The sequence below is a fragment of the Dasypus novemcinctus genome, chromosome 8 (genome assembly GCF_030445035.2).
Source record: "Dasypus novemcinctus isolate mDasNov1 chromosome 8, mDasNov1.1.hap2, whole genome shotgun sequence".
In the NCBI taxonomy this organism is placed as follows: Eukaryota; Metazoa; Chordata; class Mammalia; order Cingulata; family Dasypodidae; genus Dasypus; species Dasypus novemcinctus.
Genome location: NC_080680.1, coordinates 81,877,577 through 81,895,581, shown reverse-complemented (window position 1 = coordinate 81,895,581; position 18,005 = coordinate 81,877,577). Strand labels below are relative to the sequence as shown.

At 42.7% G+C, this 18,005-nt stretch overlaps 1 pseudogene; it reads left to right on the top strand.

The window, feature by feature from the left end:
• The first annotated feature begins 8,583 nt into the window (after nt 1–8,583).
• On the top strand, nt 8,584–9,623 carry LOC101413479 (annexin A2 pseudogene; annotated as a pseudogene).
• Nucleotides 9,624–18,005: the final 8,382 nt, after the last annotated feature.

Genomic DNA, 18,005 nt, shown 5'->3' with positions numbered 1-18,005 from the left:
AGGGAGCCCAGAGAGGCGAGAGCTGTAGGAGTCAGTGGCAGAAACAGGCAGACCCAGGTCCCTGCCACCCAACCATCCCCATCCTGGGCTCTTGCGGGCTCTTGCAAATGGTTTGGAACTTGAAGGTCACCTGAAGCCTTGGAGAGGGAGAGGATGGGGGGAGCTGTTGGGTTTGAAGGGAGGGAAATGCTGGGGCCTTTTTATTTGTACAGCAAGAGCTCCAGATGAGGCCAGCAAGGCATTGAGGGGTGAAATCCCTTTATGAGAAGTCACACCCCAGAGCAACTGCCCTGTCTTGGGCATCCTCTTCTGGATGACATTTCAGCTAGAATTTAGCTCTAAGCCATAGGGAGCAAATCTTTAAAACAAACGTAGCACTCCCAACACATACTTGGAAACTGGGTAGGAGTGAGATACAGCTGCCCTGGAGGGGAGAGAAAAATCCAGGTTCCTAATGTGGGCGGATCCCACAGGACTCTGCTAGACCAGCTCCAGGGTGGCCCACATCCAGCTCTGCTGAGATGCCAACCCTGTGGCCTTGGCCTTGTCACCACCGAGGACGGAGCCTGCCTCTGATGGTTTCCAGGCACGCACACCAGTGCTCCTGGTGAATTTATTTCTCTAGTTCCTTTTGGCCTCGGAGACATCCAAGGCAAGTTCATTTCTTAGAAGATAACAAAATACATTATTGGAAAATTGGACAGTCAGGCCACCACTTGGAGCCCACGGTCTGCCCCACCTTCTGCCCTGCTGTCCCCGGACCTCAGGAATCCCTCTTGCATATTCATGATGGAGCCTCTGTGTCGATTTGTGCTCCCACTGTCAGCTCACTGCTGTGCCTCCAGAGTGGAGGCCAGGGCCCAAGGGGCCGCGCCGAGGCCTGGACGGGAGTCCCAGCCTGCAGCTCTCCCAGCGAGCCTGCCCTTCTAAAATGGGCTGTTCGCTGGGAGCAGGCAGGCACCCCTCTTTCTTTCATTTGCTGGAAACTTCTCAGCACTGGGACCCTGTTCCTGAGCTCCCCCAGGGTTCGGATGGGCGGTCAGAGTCACTGCCATTCCAGGGCTTCCTTCCACATGTTCCCAGGGTCTGGTTTAGCCCATCTCCGTTGGGGATAAACGCAATCACTGTTTAGTAAGTCTAGCTGTTTCTTCCCACACCCTAGACCCCTGAGCACAAGGAGAAAGTGCAAATGTTTTCTATTTATTGAGGGCATCTCAATGGATTCTAAAAAGGAGCGGGTCTCAACATATTTGGGCAGGAGAGGTCGAGGACAGCAGCTCCACCCTTGGGCTCTGGGCAGCTCTGAGGGATGGAGGTGGGCAGCCGGGGAGGGGTGAAGTGGGACGGGAGAGGTGCAGCCCCGCCCACCCAACCTGGGCCACCTGGGGGGGGACATCAAGCCTGGGGCTGTGGCCGCTGGGCCATGCTTGTCCCCCAAATCGCCACACTTGTGGCCACGGCCCTCATCTTCTCCAAAAGCACCATTAAGAGCAAGTGATTTTGGATGATCGATTTTTGATTTACAAACTGTGCATTTCCCTTGGAGTGGAACAGAAAGGAAACCATTTAATGGCTCCCTTATTTTCAAGCATGAATACATTTTAATGAAACTATTTTATTGTATTTGAGGAAATGGAGAGTTGAACATTCCAACCAATCAATAGCCAATTAATTGCTATCAAGCTAAAAAGAAAATAAGTAAATCCTGAGTCTATTTTAAATGCCCTGTAAAACTCTGAGCCTCAGTATCTGGCCTCCCCCTCCATACACGTGCACGGTAGTGCATGTGCACTCGTGTACACGTACACACACTCACACTCACTGTCACTTGCCTATGCCTCCGGCATACTTGAAACTCAGAGGACGCACTGAGTCTCCTCATGCCAATTCTTGCCTGCTTTCCTTGGCCTTTGGGGAGAGAAGGTGAGCAGACCTGGCGCTAGGCTCTCCTGGGGCTCAGGCAGAGGCAGGCCCATCCTCTGACCGCAAGTCACCAGTCAGCAGTGCGGGGCGACAGGCAGTGAGGAACTGGCCGAGGCTGGGCTCCACATCTCTGCCCCGGCTGCTGGGCCTCTGAAGTTGGGTTGAGGATGGAAAGCTGCCTCTGGGTTTGCCCTGACTCCTGCTGGAAGATGCTGCCCTGGTTTTTCACCCTCTAGTGGCCTTTGGACATTGAGTATTTGTAGAAATGCAGATTACGTTGCAAATGGAACTCTTTGCCAGGAAGACATGTGGATTTTGCTTTTCATCCTTTGAGACAGTTGACTCTGTCTTAGGGACTGACCTTCTAGCATCAAAGAAATACATATCTATTGTACCCGCCAAAGTTTGTGATGCCTGCATAGATGCTTACTTGTAAAAAAAAAAAAAAAAACAAAAAACCAACAACAATAAAAAACACCACAATTGAATTGCCTTTGAAAGTGGGAGATGATCTGTCTCCAACAGATTGAAAAAAAAATGCTTCTTAAAAATGTGTAAGTTTTGTATTCTTTTTTTCTAGTAGAAAATGACTGACTTGAAATATTGGTGGTTTTTTTTTTTCTCTTAGTGGTGTGTGTTGCTTTTGTGTGTAATAATATTTGAATGTAATTACAGCAGTGCCAATTTGCCAAAGATGTCGGACATATTTTTCTTTTGTGGGGAGGAGGGCAGGGGCTGGGGGAGGGACTTGGGAGAAAATAGGGGTGGGATTTTCTTTTGATTTTTTTTAACTTTTCTTTTCTTGTCAAAACTGGAATTTGTGGTTTTCTTCTAAGTTAAATGGTTGACTGCAACACCTTTATTTTAGATTAGTTGGAGAAACATGCAATAAGATTGGCGTAGTTTCAATATCTGTGTGTCTTTTCATGAGTGACTGTTACTTGTGAAGAATTGATTTTATGTAACCTTTATGTGAGATAATTATTTGTAAATATTTGCCATAATTTTATTGGTTCCTAAAATAAAAGTAATTTTTTAAGTTCAGAAAAGGAATTTTATCTCATGTGAGTTTTACTAATTCATAGATGGACTTTGCCTGGTAACTTTGACAAAACCACATGGGGTTGCAGGGAATTTTCTAGGCTCTCCTGTTTAACAAATTCATGCAACGAAAAGGTTGTGTCGCACTGTGGGACTCCAGCTCCGGCAGGGGGCTGGGAGGGGTGGAGCCCCTGCTCCCAACCGGCCCTCAGGCAAGCTGTCAGTGGTGGGTGGGGGTGGGGTGGGGGAGTAAAAGTTGAGGACAGCCTTGGATTTGACTCTTGGATGTGCTACTCATAGCAGCAGCAGCTTAGCCAAGTTCTTTAACTTCAACTCCTTCATCCCCCAAATAGTCAGTTATGTCTACATCATTCATTCAGTCAACAAATGTGGATCGAGCATCTACTCTATCCCCAACACTGGGGGCTACCACAGGGGACAGAGCAAACAAGTCCCCACTGGTATCAAGCTTACAATCTAGTGGGTTGTTATGAGGATTCAGCTAAATACGTGTACAATGTTCAGAAAATGATGCATACCAACTCTTAACCTTAACCTTGCTCCAGGCTGGGAATTAACCCCCTCGAACCTAAAATGTCTGGGTGCTGCACACACTCCTTCTGAGCAGACAGGGGTCAGAAGGCACTTAAGCCAGAAGACCTCACCTTTGGGCCCAAAAGCCACAGGCCAGATCTGGCAGGACCTCAGAGTCCAAGAATCCATAAACCTTCTGTGCGAGGCACTACGCCCTGAGCCCTTAGAGCTGAGCCTTTTGGCTGCATGGGAGCCCAGAGGTAGCTCTCCATCAGGAGGTAAAGCAGCTGCAGACCTGAGCCCTGCCCCTGCCGGGCAGTGTCAGCCTAGAAGGGTGGGCAGGGACCACAATGCCCCTTGGCACAGTGTGTGCAACACAGTAATTGCCAGAGATGGAGTGGGCAAGTGACCGCGTGGGGGCCGTGGGCTGTGACTCATTCATATTTAATAAAGCAGGCTGCACGGCCTTCATTCATTTCAGCGGTGGATGGTGGCGAAGGTGATTCCTGAGGGAGAGAGAGATGCCATGGCAGAGTGCTGGCCCAGCTCCTTTCTTCCCAGTGCTCATGGCTTAACAGCAGACGTCAAAGAGAAAGGGTCATGTTTTGGATCTGAAATCAGACCCCAAACCTACGGGAACTGGTGAGGGAGAACAGGTGCCACTTTCCCTGGTGGCAGGGCTCTTATCCCTTGTTCACCTGGGACAGAGGCCTCATGCCTGCCCTCCTCAGGTGGGGCACCAATAACTCCAGTAACCAGGGCATGTGCCACCTCCACAAAACTCCACAAGAGGAATGGCAGCGATGAGCAAGGCTCCAGGGAAGGAAGGTGGAAACACCAACCCCATGCATGCCGGGGCAGTCTCCAGTAGCATCTCCACCCATGGGGAGGGCCAGAAAGAATGGTGGGTGGGGGGCAGAGGTCTGCGATGTGAGGCTTTAGCCTCAGGCCCACTCATTCCTCAAACTCACCTGGGAGCCAGGCCTCCTGCCAGGTGCTGGGTACAGAGATGGGGTGGGGGGGTGGAGGGTTGCTTCAGAGCTGTGGAAAAGGCTGAGGAAAGAAAGGAGCTTTTGCTGGGAGTCTCAGTTCAGCTCTTGGTGGTCAGTTTGCTGGTAGAGGTAATCTAAACTTCTAGGAGCCTTGGTTTCTTCATCTGTACAGTGGGTATAAATCTCATACTATTTACCTCGAGGATATTGTGAGGAACACGTGTTATACATTGTGGGCAAGTTGCCAAATGGCAAATGAGTTTTGCCAAGATGCCTTCTCTGCTAGAAAGAAGTCTAGGTTTTATGCTTAAAGGTCAAAATTTAGTCAGAACCTCCTCTGAGCCAGATTCAAAAGTAGGATGGATTGCAGAAATGAAGTATCAAAGAGGCTGCTTTCTGGTAGCAGGTGATGTGCATACTCTAAAATCCAGGCAACACATGACTAGTGCCATCAATGAGTGGGACACACAAGGGGGTGGGCTCAGAGGAAGGGTTTCATTCAGATGGGGGAGAGATGGCAGGGAAGGCTTCCTGGAAGAGCTGAGTCATAAAGGGTAGGTGGGATTTCAACAGAAATTGTTAGAGAAAGTAGGAAGGAAAGGCATTCCAAGCAGAGTTAACAGTGTGAATAAAACGCCAGAGGTGGGACCAAATCTATAAAACTCCTAAGAGAAAACACAGGGAGATATCTTCAGGATCTTGTGTTAGGCAATGGTTTCTTAGACTTTACACCCAAAACGTGAGCAACTAAAGAAAAAAATTAGATAAATGGGACATTGTCAAAGTTTAAAATGTTCTTGCCTCAAAGGATTTTATCATGAAACTTAAAAGACAAACTACAGGATCAAAATGGCAGAGTGAGATACTTCAGGGCTTCATTCCCCCATAGAAGTTTTGAAAAACCAGCAAAAACTGGCAGAAGCATCTTTCCCAAAGCTCCAGAAAAACAGTTTAAAACAACAACAACAACAAAACTGGACTAACAGGACAAGAGCCAAATCAGAAAAGAAGCCTCTCCTGGCACCCTGGCTTGCCCCTCCCCCACCCTCTCTGGCTCAGTGTGGAGCTAATTCAGCTCCCAGCGCACAGATACCTTGTCCCAATTCCAGAGATCCCTTGTCCTGCTTCTTGCGGGAGCAGACTTTCATGCACATACTGGAAGCACATATGCCTGACCCAATCTGTCTGGCAGTGGCCTGAGAGACTTGCCATCCCATGTGGCTCAGAGAGATCTCCTACAGAGAGCAGTCAAGTTGTGCTGCTAAGGCAGGGCATTGCTGGCTGTAGGAGACACAGAGCAGTGGCAGGGACTATGAGGAATAACAGGGGAATTCCTAGGATCATGAGCATGTGCAGGAAGAATCAGGGAAACCTCTATGCTTTGGCCTGGAGCTATTCTATAAACTCATTGTACAGATAAGCCCTGAAACAGAGTATTTGCACAAGTCAGTCTGCAAAGAGTAAGAAAGGTGTTTTTTTGTTTGTTTGTTTGTTTTAATTTGTTAGTTCCTGGCAATCAGGGATAGCTCTGTCTTAACACTAGCTATACACAAGCTTAAGGACACCTCAGAGTTAAAATTTCAGCAATAACACACTAAAATATCCAAATGTCCTGGTTCAACAAAAGGTTGCAAAACATACAAAGAAACAGGAAGTGATGGCCCAGACAAAGGAAACTATTAAAGTACTAGAAATCATCAATGATGAGGATCAAAGCTGGGACATACCAGACAAAGACTTTTAAAACACAGTTCTAAATATGATCAAAGAGCTAAAAGAAAACATGGACAGAGAACTAAAGGAAATTAGAAAAATGATAATTGAACACAAAAAGAATATCAACAAAGAATTGGAAATTATGAAAACAGAGCTGAAGACCAAAGTAACAAAAATTTAAAAAACCCTTGAGGAGTTCAACAGCAGATTGGAGTTGGCAGAAGAAAGGATCAGAGAACTAAAGATAAGACAATTGAAATCATCCAGGCTGAGGAGCAGAAAGATGAAAGAATGAAGAAAAGTGAACAGAGTCTGAGTAACCTGCGGGACACCAAAAGTTGTAAAAATATATGCACTGTAGGATAAGAAAGAGAAAGGGGCAGAAAGAATATTGAAAGCAATAATGGCTAAAAACTTCAAAAATTTAATGACAGACATGAGTATATTCATCCAAGATGCTCAATGAACTCCAAACAGGATAAACCCAAATAGACCCATGTTGTGTCATTTTATAGTCAAACTGTCAAATGCAATAGCCAAAGAGAAAATTCTGAAAGCCATAAGAGAGAAGCAATGTGTCACATGTAAGAGGGCCTCAGTAAGATTAAGTGCTGATTCCTCATCCAACACCATGACAAAAAGAAAGCAGTAGGATGACGTATTTAACAAGTGCTGAAATTTTAAAAATTGCCAACCAAGAATTCTGTATCTGGCAAAATTGTCTTTTAAAAATGGGGGTGAGATTAAGACATTCCCAGATAAACAGAAGCTGAGAGAGTTCATTACCAAAGACTAGCCCTACAAGAGATGCTGAAGAGAGTCCTGCAGGTTGAAAGGAAAGGACAATAGACAATAGACTGAAGCCACTCAAGAAATAAATATTTCCAGGAAGGGTAATGATATGGATAAATATAAATATCAGTACTATTGTATTTTTGGTTTGTAAATCCACTTTTTACTTACTGCAAGATCTAAAAGGCAAATGCATAAAATGTAATGATAAACCAGTGGTTTTAGACTCCTAATGTATAAATCTGTAATTTTTGACAAGAATAACATAAAGGTGGGGGGATGGAAGGGTGTAGGAACATAGTTTCTGTATACTCTTTTTTAAAAAGATTTTATTTATGTATTTATTTATCCCTCTCACCCCCCAACCCCCCCCCCCCCCAGTTGTCTGTTTTCTGAGTCCATTTGTTGTGTGTTCTTCTGTGTCTGCCTGTCTTCTCTTTAGGCAGCACTGGGAACAGATCCTGGGGCCTTCCAGAGTGAAAGAGAGGTACTCAATCTCTTGTGTCACCCCCGCTCCCTGCATCTCTGATTGTCTCTCCTCTGTTTCTCTTTTTGTTTCATCATGTTGCTGTGCCAGCTCTTTATGCAGGCCAGCACTCTGTGTGGGCCAGCTTGCTGCATGGGTCAGCTCGCCTTCACCAGGATGCCCTGGGAATTGAACCTTGGACCTCCTATATGGTAGATGGGAGCCCAATTGCTTGAGCCACATCTTCTTCCCTGTGTATACTATTAAAGTAAAATTGGTATTGAAACAAACAAGAAATTGGAGGAATCACACTACAGACTTTAAAGCAATCTACAAAGCTATAGTGGTCAAAACTGCATGGTATTGGCACATGGATAGACATACAGACCAATGGAACCAAATTTCTCAATTTGATATAGATCCTTGCATATACAGTCAACTGTATTCAACAAGGCCACCAAGCCCACTCAACTGGGAAAGAATGGCCTCTTCAACAAATGGTGCTTGGACAACTGGATATCCACATCCAAAAGAATGAGAAAGGATCACCATCTCATGCCTTATACAAAAATTAACTCAAGATTTATTGAAGACCTAAATATAACAGCCAAGACCATAAAGCTCCTTAAAGATAATGTAGGGAAGCATCTATGAGCTCATGTAGTAGGAACTGGTTTCATGAAATTTATGCCCAAAGCATGAGCAATGAAAGAAAAAAATAGATAAATGGGACCTCCTCAAAATTAAAAACTTTTCTATTCAAAGGAGTTTGTCAAGAAAGTGAAAAAGGTAGTCTACTCAATAGGAGAAAATATTTGGGAACCATTTATCCAAAAAAGGTCTAATATCCAGCATATAAAAAGAAATCCTACATCTCAAAAATAAAAAGATAACCCATTTAAAAAATGGGCAGGAGATTTGAATAGACATTTCTCCAAAGAAGAAATATAAATAGCCAAAGAGCACATGAAAAGATGCTTAACATCACTAGCTATCAGAGAAATGCAAATCAAAACTACAATGAGATATCATCTTACACTATTAGACTGGTGGTTATTTAAAAAAACCAACAGAGTGCTCGGCTCCTTGGAATGCCTTAGCTCTGGTCACCCAGCCCAGCTTTTTTCAAAATGTCTACCGTTCATGAAACTCTGTGCAAGCTCAGCTTGGAGGGTGATCATTCTATACCCCCCAGTGCATATGGGTCAGTCAAAGTGTATACCAACTTTGATGCTGAATGGGATGCTCTGAACATTGAAACAGCCATCAAGACCAAAGGTGTGGATGAGGTCACCATCGCCAACATTTTGACCAACTGCAGCAATGAACAGAGACCGGACATTGCCTTTGCCTACCAGAGAAGGACCAAAAAGGAACTTCTGTCAGCACTGAAGTCAGCCTTATCTGGCCATCTGGAGACAGTGATTTTGGGCCTATTGAAAACACCTGCTCAGTATGATACTTCTGAGCTGAAAGCCTCCATGAAGGGTCTGGGAACTGATGAGGACTCCCTCATTGAGATCATTTGCCCGAGGACCAACCAGGAGCTGCAGGAAATCAACAGAGTCTACAAGGAAATGTACAAGACTGACCTGGAGAAAGACATTGTTTCTGACACATCTGGTGACTTCCGCAAAGTGATGGTTGCCCTCGCAAAGAGTAGAAGAGCAGAGGATGGCTCTGTTACTGATTATGAGCTAATTGGCCAAGATGCTCAGGATCTTTATTATGCAGGAATGAAGAGGAAAGGAACTGATGTTCCCAAGTGGATCAACATCATGACTGAGTGTAGAGTGTAAGTAAATACTTACTTTCAGAAAGTATATGAAAGGTACAAGAACTATAGCCCTTATGACATGTTGGAGAGCATCAAGAAGGAGGTCAAAGACGACCTGGAAAATGCTTTTCTGAACCTGGTCCAGAGTATTCAGAATAAACCCCTGTATTTTGCTGATCGACTATATGACTCCATGAAGGGCAAGGGGACTCGTGATAAGGTCCTGATTAGGCTCGTGGTCTCCCGCAGTGAAGTGAACACGTTGAAAATTAGGTCGGAATTCAAGAGAAAGTATGGCAAGTCCCTGTATTACTACATCCAGCAAGACACCAAGGGCGACTACCAGAAAGCGCTGCTGTACCTGTGTGGTGGAGGTGACTGAGCCTGAGACGGCACGAGCATCCATCGTGGTGCTCCCCATGCTTCCAGCTAACAGTTCTGGAAAACCAGCGTGTGGCTAACAGCCTGCTGTGCTCACTCTCATGAGGATGACGTCAGCGTTGGCTACCCCTACCTTATTTTAGTTGCCTGAGAATTGCCTGGCTTTCCCATCTAGTCTCTCCTTTCAGCCAAAGAAATGAACGTTCCAAGGAGTTGGAAGTGAAATCTATGATGTGAAACGCTGCCTGTTATGTACTGTGTCATAAACAGATGAATAAACTGAATTTTTACTTTAAGAAAAACAAACAAAACAGAGAACTACAAGTGTCGGAGAGGATGTGGAGGAAAGAGAACACTCATCCACTGTTGATGGAAAAGTCAGATGGTCAGCCATTGTGGAGGACAGTTTGGTGGTTCCTCAGGAAGCTAGCTATAGAACTTCCATATAATCCAGCAATCCCACTCCTGGGTATATATCCAGAAGAATTAAAAGCAGGGACATGAACAGATATATGCACACCAATGTTCATAATGGCATTATTCACTATTACCAAAAGTTGGAAGCAACCCAAGTGTCCATCAACAGCTTAAAGGATAAGCAAATTGTGGAATATACATACAATGGAATATTACTTAGCTGTAAGAAGGAATGCAGTATTAACATGGATGAATCTTGAAGACCTTGTGTTGAGTGAAGTAAGCCATGATCTCACTGATATGACTCAAGTAAATTGAGCAGACTCACAGAGCTAGAGTCTGGAAGACAGGTTATCAGGAGGCAGAAAGGGAATAGAGTGTGGTGAGTCAATGCTCAATATGGGCAAAACCTATGATAAGGCAGAAGGGGTGATAGTGGTGCAGTAATGTGATTGGGGTCAACACTGCTGCACTGTGAGGGAAAGAAGGGTGGGGAGGTTGGATTGGACTATCCGGGGAACTGGGGGGAGGGTTGGAGGAAGGAACAGGTGAACTCTGGGGATTTGTATGTCTATGGTTAAATCTACCATGGTGGGAATGTTCTTTTGGCAAATGTGGCAGGAGAGGGTTATTGGTGCAGGGCATCAGGGTGGGGAGATATGTGGGATAGGGCACACCTGGGGCACGCTTCTATGGAATATGAAAGTGTTCATCTTGTTATAATGTGTTATCTCAACGGATGGAGACTCACATAAAAAGCAAAATATTAAACTCCCATCCTGGGCAGTCCTTCTCAATTAGAGGGGTAAGAACCTCTTGAGAACATAGGCAAATACCTAATAAAAGAAAAGAGACCGATACGTCAAGCCTTCAATATTATGTCATGTAACTATGAATCTTATTCTTCAAAAATTGAAACTTAGTGGTTACATAGTTTTTGAGGGGAGAGGGAGGGAAGAATAGAATAGATGGAACACAGGGCATTTTTAGGCATTGGAATTATTCTGCATGACCTTGCAATTACAGATACAGGCCATTATATATTTTGTCAAAACCTATAAAATTGTACAGTGCAAATGTAAACCATAATGTAAACCATCAACCATTGTTAGTAGCAATGTTTCAGTATTTGTAACAAATGTGCCATACTCATGTAAGATGTTATTAATAGTGAGAATGGGAGAGGGTGAGGGGATTGGGTATATAGGAATCCCTTATATTTTATGTATGACTTTTCTGTAACCAAAAGCTTCTTTGAAAGTAAAGAAAAAAAAAGAAAAAAAGAGAGAGAGAGAGAGAGAGACACTGGGGGAACATAAGGAAGAGATTGTCATTGTACATAAAAGATAACAGATCTTATGGTGATGAAGGACACAATGAAAGAAAAAAATTTATTTTTAATTTTTGTATTTTATTTGTCCTTTATTATTATTTCATTTTCTTATTATTTTTATTTATTTTTTGTCTTTGTTTTGGGGGAGGTTTTGGATTGCAGAAGGGTCACAGCTGTGGTAGGGGAGGATTACTGGTGCAGGGTGTTGGTGATGGGCATGTGTGGGGAGAGGTATACTTGGGGCATGCCTCAGTGGCATATGAATATGTTCACATAGTCATGGGGTATTGTCTCAGTGGGTGGAAACCCATACAGTAACCACAAGAATATTATATTCTCATCTTGGGAAGTCTTGCCACATTCTCTATTAGAGTGGCAAGAATCCCCTGAGTACAGGCACAGTGCCTAGAGAAAGAGGACAGGCCAATATGTCAGGCCCTTGATAGTGATGGCTATACTTATGACCCTTGTTCTTGTGAAGTTGAAACTTAACCTAGTATTATATATTGCCTGAGGGTTACCTCCTAAAAGCCTCCTTGTTGCTCAAATGTGGCCTCTTTCTAAGCCAAACTCAGCATATAAACAAACTCACTTCCCTCCAACCCCCCAGTGTGGGACATTACTTCCAGGGATGAGCCTTCCTGGCACTGAGGGATTATTACCAAGCACCAACTAGCTATGCATTTGGAAAAAGACCTTGACCAAAAGGAGGAAATATTAAAAACAAATGAGCTTTTATGGCTAAGAGATTTCAAAGTGAATTGGGGGGTCATTCCAGAGTTATGCTTATGCACATCTCAGGAGGATCTCATTGACTGCTACAGTAAACAATGCCTCAGGCAAGCAGACTCCTGAGGGTTTTAGAGACATCTAAACACTTTAGGCAGGGAAGACAATCTCAGGAATTTGGTACCCTGTCAGTGGGCCTTACTTTGGAATATATGCTCCCCAATATAACAGAGTTAGAGTCATTTATTATTTCCCTACACATGGCTCTTCTGCCCTTTTTATATAACATTGCAATGACAGATAAAGGCCACTATATATCCTACTACAACCTACAGAATTGAGTGGGAGAGAGTGTAAACTACAATGTAATCTATGCTTAGTGGCAATGCTCCAAAATATGTTCATCAATTGCAATGAATGTACCACACTAATAAAAGAAGTTGTTAATGTGGGAAAAAGTGGGAGGTATGGGGAGTGGAGCATATGGGAATTCTTTATATTTTTTATGTAACATTTTATGTAATCTAAGTAACTTTTTAAAATAAATAAAATATATAATAAAAAATAAAAAAATTTAAAAATATATATATATATTTAGCACTATAGTCATTAGACCTATGTACCAGAGTTTTAAATCTTCAGTTTATTCATAGGCTTTTTGTGCCCTGTATCTCAGCAAAGTTGCAACATCTACTTTCCAGTTCATTGGACTTGCCCTAGACAATAACAAAAAGATAATGATGGACAACACCCATTTCAAAAAATAGAGTATCTACAATGGCAAGCAAGACAGTTCCATCCACCTACCCTACCCCATGGGATCTAAGCCCCTCTCAATCAGAATCAGAATAGACATCACCATCCCCAAATCCTCAAGATTGAGGAATGAGCAAACATAAAGGGGAATGCAACTATGAACTAAAGTAGACTTATTATTCTAGCAATGGAAGAACTTGTAACATTGATATAAAGATAGTGGCCATCAGAGTTTCTGAGGGGCGAGAGAGTGAAGAATTGGTATAACATAGAGCATTTGGGGGACATTGAAATTATCCTGCATGACATAGCAATGACAGATACAGGCCATTAAACATGCTGTTAAAACATATAAAATTGTGTGGTGCAAAGTATAAACTATAAAGTAAACTATAGACCATGGTTAGTAGCAATGCTTCAATATGTGTTCATCGACTGTAACAACTGTACCACACTAACGAAAGATGTTATTAATGGGGAAAATTAGGGGAGGGACCGATGGTGGGGTATATGGGAATCTCCTATATTTTAGATGTAATGTTTATGTAATCTAAAGCTGCTTTCAACATAAAATTAAAGAATTTTTTTACAGATTAATATCTTAAGTTTAAGCCCCATGGTAACTACAAAGAAAATATCAGAATTTGCAAGCGCAGACAAAGAAATTAGAGTACCAGGTGCCAGGGGAGGTGAGCAGGAGAAAGTTGGAGTTAATGCATAATGGGTGTAAGGTTTCTTTTTGAAAGATGGGAACATTTTAGTAATGGAAGGTGGTGAGAATGCTGCAATATTGTGAAGGTGATTAATGTAATTGAATAGTGTTGTTGGGAGTGGTTAAGATGGGAAAGTTTATGCTGTATGTGGTCCCACAATTAAAGAAAAAAGAGCAACTAAAGACACAATAACAATTAAATGCAGTACCTAATCCTGGACAGGATCTATCAAGGGAGAAAAAAGACTCAAACGGATATTATTGGCACATATGAATAAATTGGAATATAAACTCTAAGCTTTATATCAATGTTAAATTTTTTGAACTTGATAACTTTATTTCAGGTGTTACATAAGTGAATATCCTTCTTCCTAGGAAATGTACAGGGAAGTTTTAGATGTTCAAGGAGCATTATTTCTATAACCTAGATTCAGATGTTCAGAAAAAGGCTTGCTAAATAGACAGACTGTCAGATATCTAGCTAGCTAGTTAGCCAGACTAATACACAAATGTGACAAAATGTTAAAATTGATGGATCTGGGTTTCTGGGGGTGGGTAGGGATATGTTGGAGTTCTCTGTGTGGGATTTGTTTTATTTTTATAACTATCCTGTAAGTTTGACAATATTTCAAAATAAAAAGGCAAGAAAAAAGACAATATAGAGAATGGGAAAAATATTTGGGAACCACATATAGCAATTTGATAGTTTATGAATTCCAAAAACAGATATTGGATTATGTTTGTAAACTGGTCTGTCCCTCTGGGCATATTAGATTATATTGGATTCAGAGGTTTCACTTTTACTTGATTAAATAATGATTAAGGCTTTGATTGGGTCACATCAGTAGGTTGTTGACTCCCCGCCCACCAAGGGGACTCACAGAGAAACTGCACCGCAGAGAAAGGAGTTTGGAGTTTTGGATGCTGGAGTTCCTAAAGTAAGGACACAGAGGAGCAGTGAGAAGGCTCAATTAGACAAGGCAGAAGCCCCAGGAAGAGAGATGAGCCATTCACCTGGTATGAACTCCAGGACGAGAGGAACACAGGAAGCTGAACCCTTACAGACGTCAGCATCCATCTTGCTCTAACTCGTAGACTTTGGTGAGGGAAGTAATTTATGCTTTATGGCCTGGTGACTGGAAGCTTCTACCACAAATAAATACACTTTATAAAAAACCAACTGATTTCTGGTATTTTGCATCAGCACCCCTTTGGCTGACTAATACCCCACATATCTGATAAGATTTTTTTGTTTGTTTTTTAATTAATTTATTGAAGTATATCACTCATGCATTAAACATATATAAACAACAAGTGTATAATAATAGTTGTGAACTTATAAAACAAACATATGTAACATCATACAAGACTGTTATAACTCATCCTACCAACAATAGCTTGCATTGTTGTTAAACCTTTTAAACTAATGATTAAAGAGCATTGTCAAAATATTACTACTAACCAAAGTATTTTTCCCCCAACCAACCCAATTATTATTATTACCTTTATATCATTTATATATGAACATACATAAACAATTAAGTGTATAGTAAAAGTTGTGAACTTACAAAGCAAACATGCATAACATCATACAGGGGTCCCATATATCAAACCTCCACCAATACCTTGCATTGTCATGAGACGTTTGTTACGAATTATGAAAAAAAAACTGTCAAAATCTTACTACTAATCATAGTCCTTATCTTACATTTGGTGTGTTTTCCCCCCAATGCACCTGTATTAGTCAAGGTTCTCTAGGGAAACAGAATCTACAAGAGATCTATCAATAGTATGCGATTTTATAAGAGTCTCTCATGCAGCCGTGGAGATGCACACATCCAGGTTCTGCAAGCAGGTTGCAACCAGGGACTCCAATGAAAGTCCAGTGAAGGTTCTTTATGAGTTCTGTGAGTCATTGGCTGTCCAAGGATGAGCTGAGAAGTTCTCTCTCAATGCTGGAATCACTTCCCCTTTTAAGGGATTCAACTGATTGGGTTAAGCATCACTCATGGCTGATGGCAATCTCCCTGACTGATGTAATTGTAATCAGCTATCTATGATTTACCACTGCAGTAAAGTCATTGTGACTAAAGTTCATAAATGCCTTTGTATTACAGTTAGCCCAGTGCTTGCTTGACCAAACAATTGGGCACACTTACCTGTCCAAGTTGACACAATAGTCTAAGCATCACAGTCCACCCCTTGTCAACTCGGCAACAATACACATTACCTTAAACCATACTTAGTCTCTAAGTAAAAACAATAGCAGACATGCATATATATATATTTCCTACTAACAATGTTCAACTCTCTTGCATACTACTGGAAACACATGAATTCCGTACAGAATAGGGTGCAAGTTCTTGGGTAATATTCACTCTCAAACTTGACATCCTCAAATATTATGACATGAAACTGATACAACTTGTTATATGATAAAGGAAAAGTTTGGGGAAGAAGGCAAAGATATTTGTTTTGTGTACATACACAATTATCATCATCATGAAACAAGGAAGAAAGATTCATGACCACTACAGTCCTCGTTTCTGTAACTGGTCACGTGGTCGAGGTTCATATTTATCACTACCTTCTTCCATTACCCATTCCATGTTTCCATTACCCACAGCAAGCACTTCAGCTGGCTGTGGTTCTTTGCTTGGTGGGGTGACCCAAACTCTGATTCCTGAAGATTCTGGGCCATTGTTAGTCCTGTTTGGATTGGGTTGTTGAAATTTTCCAATGACTTTAATCATAGGACATGGCAGTACTAGAAGATGCCCCAGAGGATCTCCTGTATTCCAGGCACTCTTCTTTATCCCCATTATGTAGATGCAGTCCTATTTCCCCTTGATAGTCAGGGTCAATCACCCCAGCCAGTACTGTAATTCCCTTCTTTGACTGTTGATTCAGAGGTAAAAGTAGCCCAAAGTGGCCAGGTGGCAGTTTTAACTTGCAGTTCAATGGAATCACTGTTGTGTTCCCTGGTGACAGCACTCCTCCTTTTGGGACTAAAACCTGTAAACCAGCAGAGCTTGAGGTTGCAGTAAAAGGCAGCAAAAGTTTTCCTAGTGGGTCACTAGGGGTAATAGTGAGTGGCGCCACTCCCATTTCCACCCCTTGATTCCTGGACACATGGATCCTGGTTATGGAAGAAACAGCACCATAGAGTGAACGCTGATTTAGAGCACACACAGCCTCCTGGAGAACATTGCCCCAGGCTTGCAAGGTATTGCCACCTAGTTGACACTGTAATTGAGTCTTCAAAAGGTCATTCCACCATTCTATCAATCCAGCTGGTTCAGGGTGATGGGGAACATTGTAAGACCAGTGAATGCTATGGGCATGTGCCCATTCCCGCATATCATTTCCGTGAAATGGGTTCCTTGATCAGAAGCAATGCTGTGTGGAATGCCATGGTGATAGATAAGACATTGCATGCAGAAAATGGAAACCTATATCCAGAATATGGTGGAAGTGGTCAATGTAGTCAACCTGACACCAAGTAGCAGGTTAGTCACCTCAAAGAATGGTGCTATGTTAGGGGCTAAGTGTGGGTCTCTGCTGCTAGCAAATTGAGCACTCAGCAGTGGCTGTAGCCAAGTCAGCCTTGGTAAGGGTAAGTCCATGTTGCTGAGCCCATGCATAACCTCCATCCCTACCTCCCTGGCCACTTTGTTCATGAGCCCATTGGGCAATGATAGGAGTGGCTGGGGAAAGAGGCTGAGCATTAGCCACAGAGCAGGTCATCTTATCCACTTGACTATAAAAATCTTCCTCTGCTAAAGTCTCACTCTAGTAAGCATTCATATGGGACACAAATATTTTCATGTTTTTGCCCACTCAAAAAGGTCTATCCACATACTTCTTCCCCAGACCTCTTTGTCACCAATTTTCCAATCATGTTCCTTCCAATTCCCTGACCATCCAGCCAAACCATTGACAACAGCCCATGAATCAGTATACAAACACACCTCTGATTTTTTCTTCTTCCAAGTAAAATGAAAAACCATACACTGTTCAAAGTTCTGCCCACTGGGAGGATTTGCCCTCACTTCTGTCCTTCAGGGAGGTCCCAGAAAGGCGTTGCAGTGCTGCAGCTGTCCACTTTCAGGTGGTACCTGCATATTATGCAGAACCATCTGTAAACCAATCCCAAGTTTTCTCTTCCTCACTCAACTGATTGTATGGGACTTCCCAAGAGGCCAAAGCTATGGGCAGGGGAAAGAGAAGGTAATATGGCAGGAATGGTGACCATGGTCATTTGGGCTACTTCCTTGTGTAACTTACTTGTGCTTTCAGGACCCACTCAACCCCAATCTCATATATACCACTTCCATTTTATTATGGAGTGCTGTGGTATATGGCCAACTTTACGGTTTGGTGGGTCAGACAATACCCAGCTCATGATAGGCAACTCAGGTCTCATGGTAACTTGA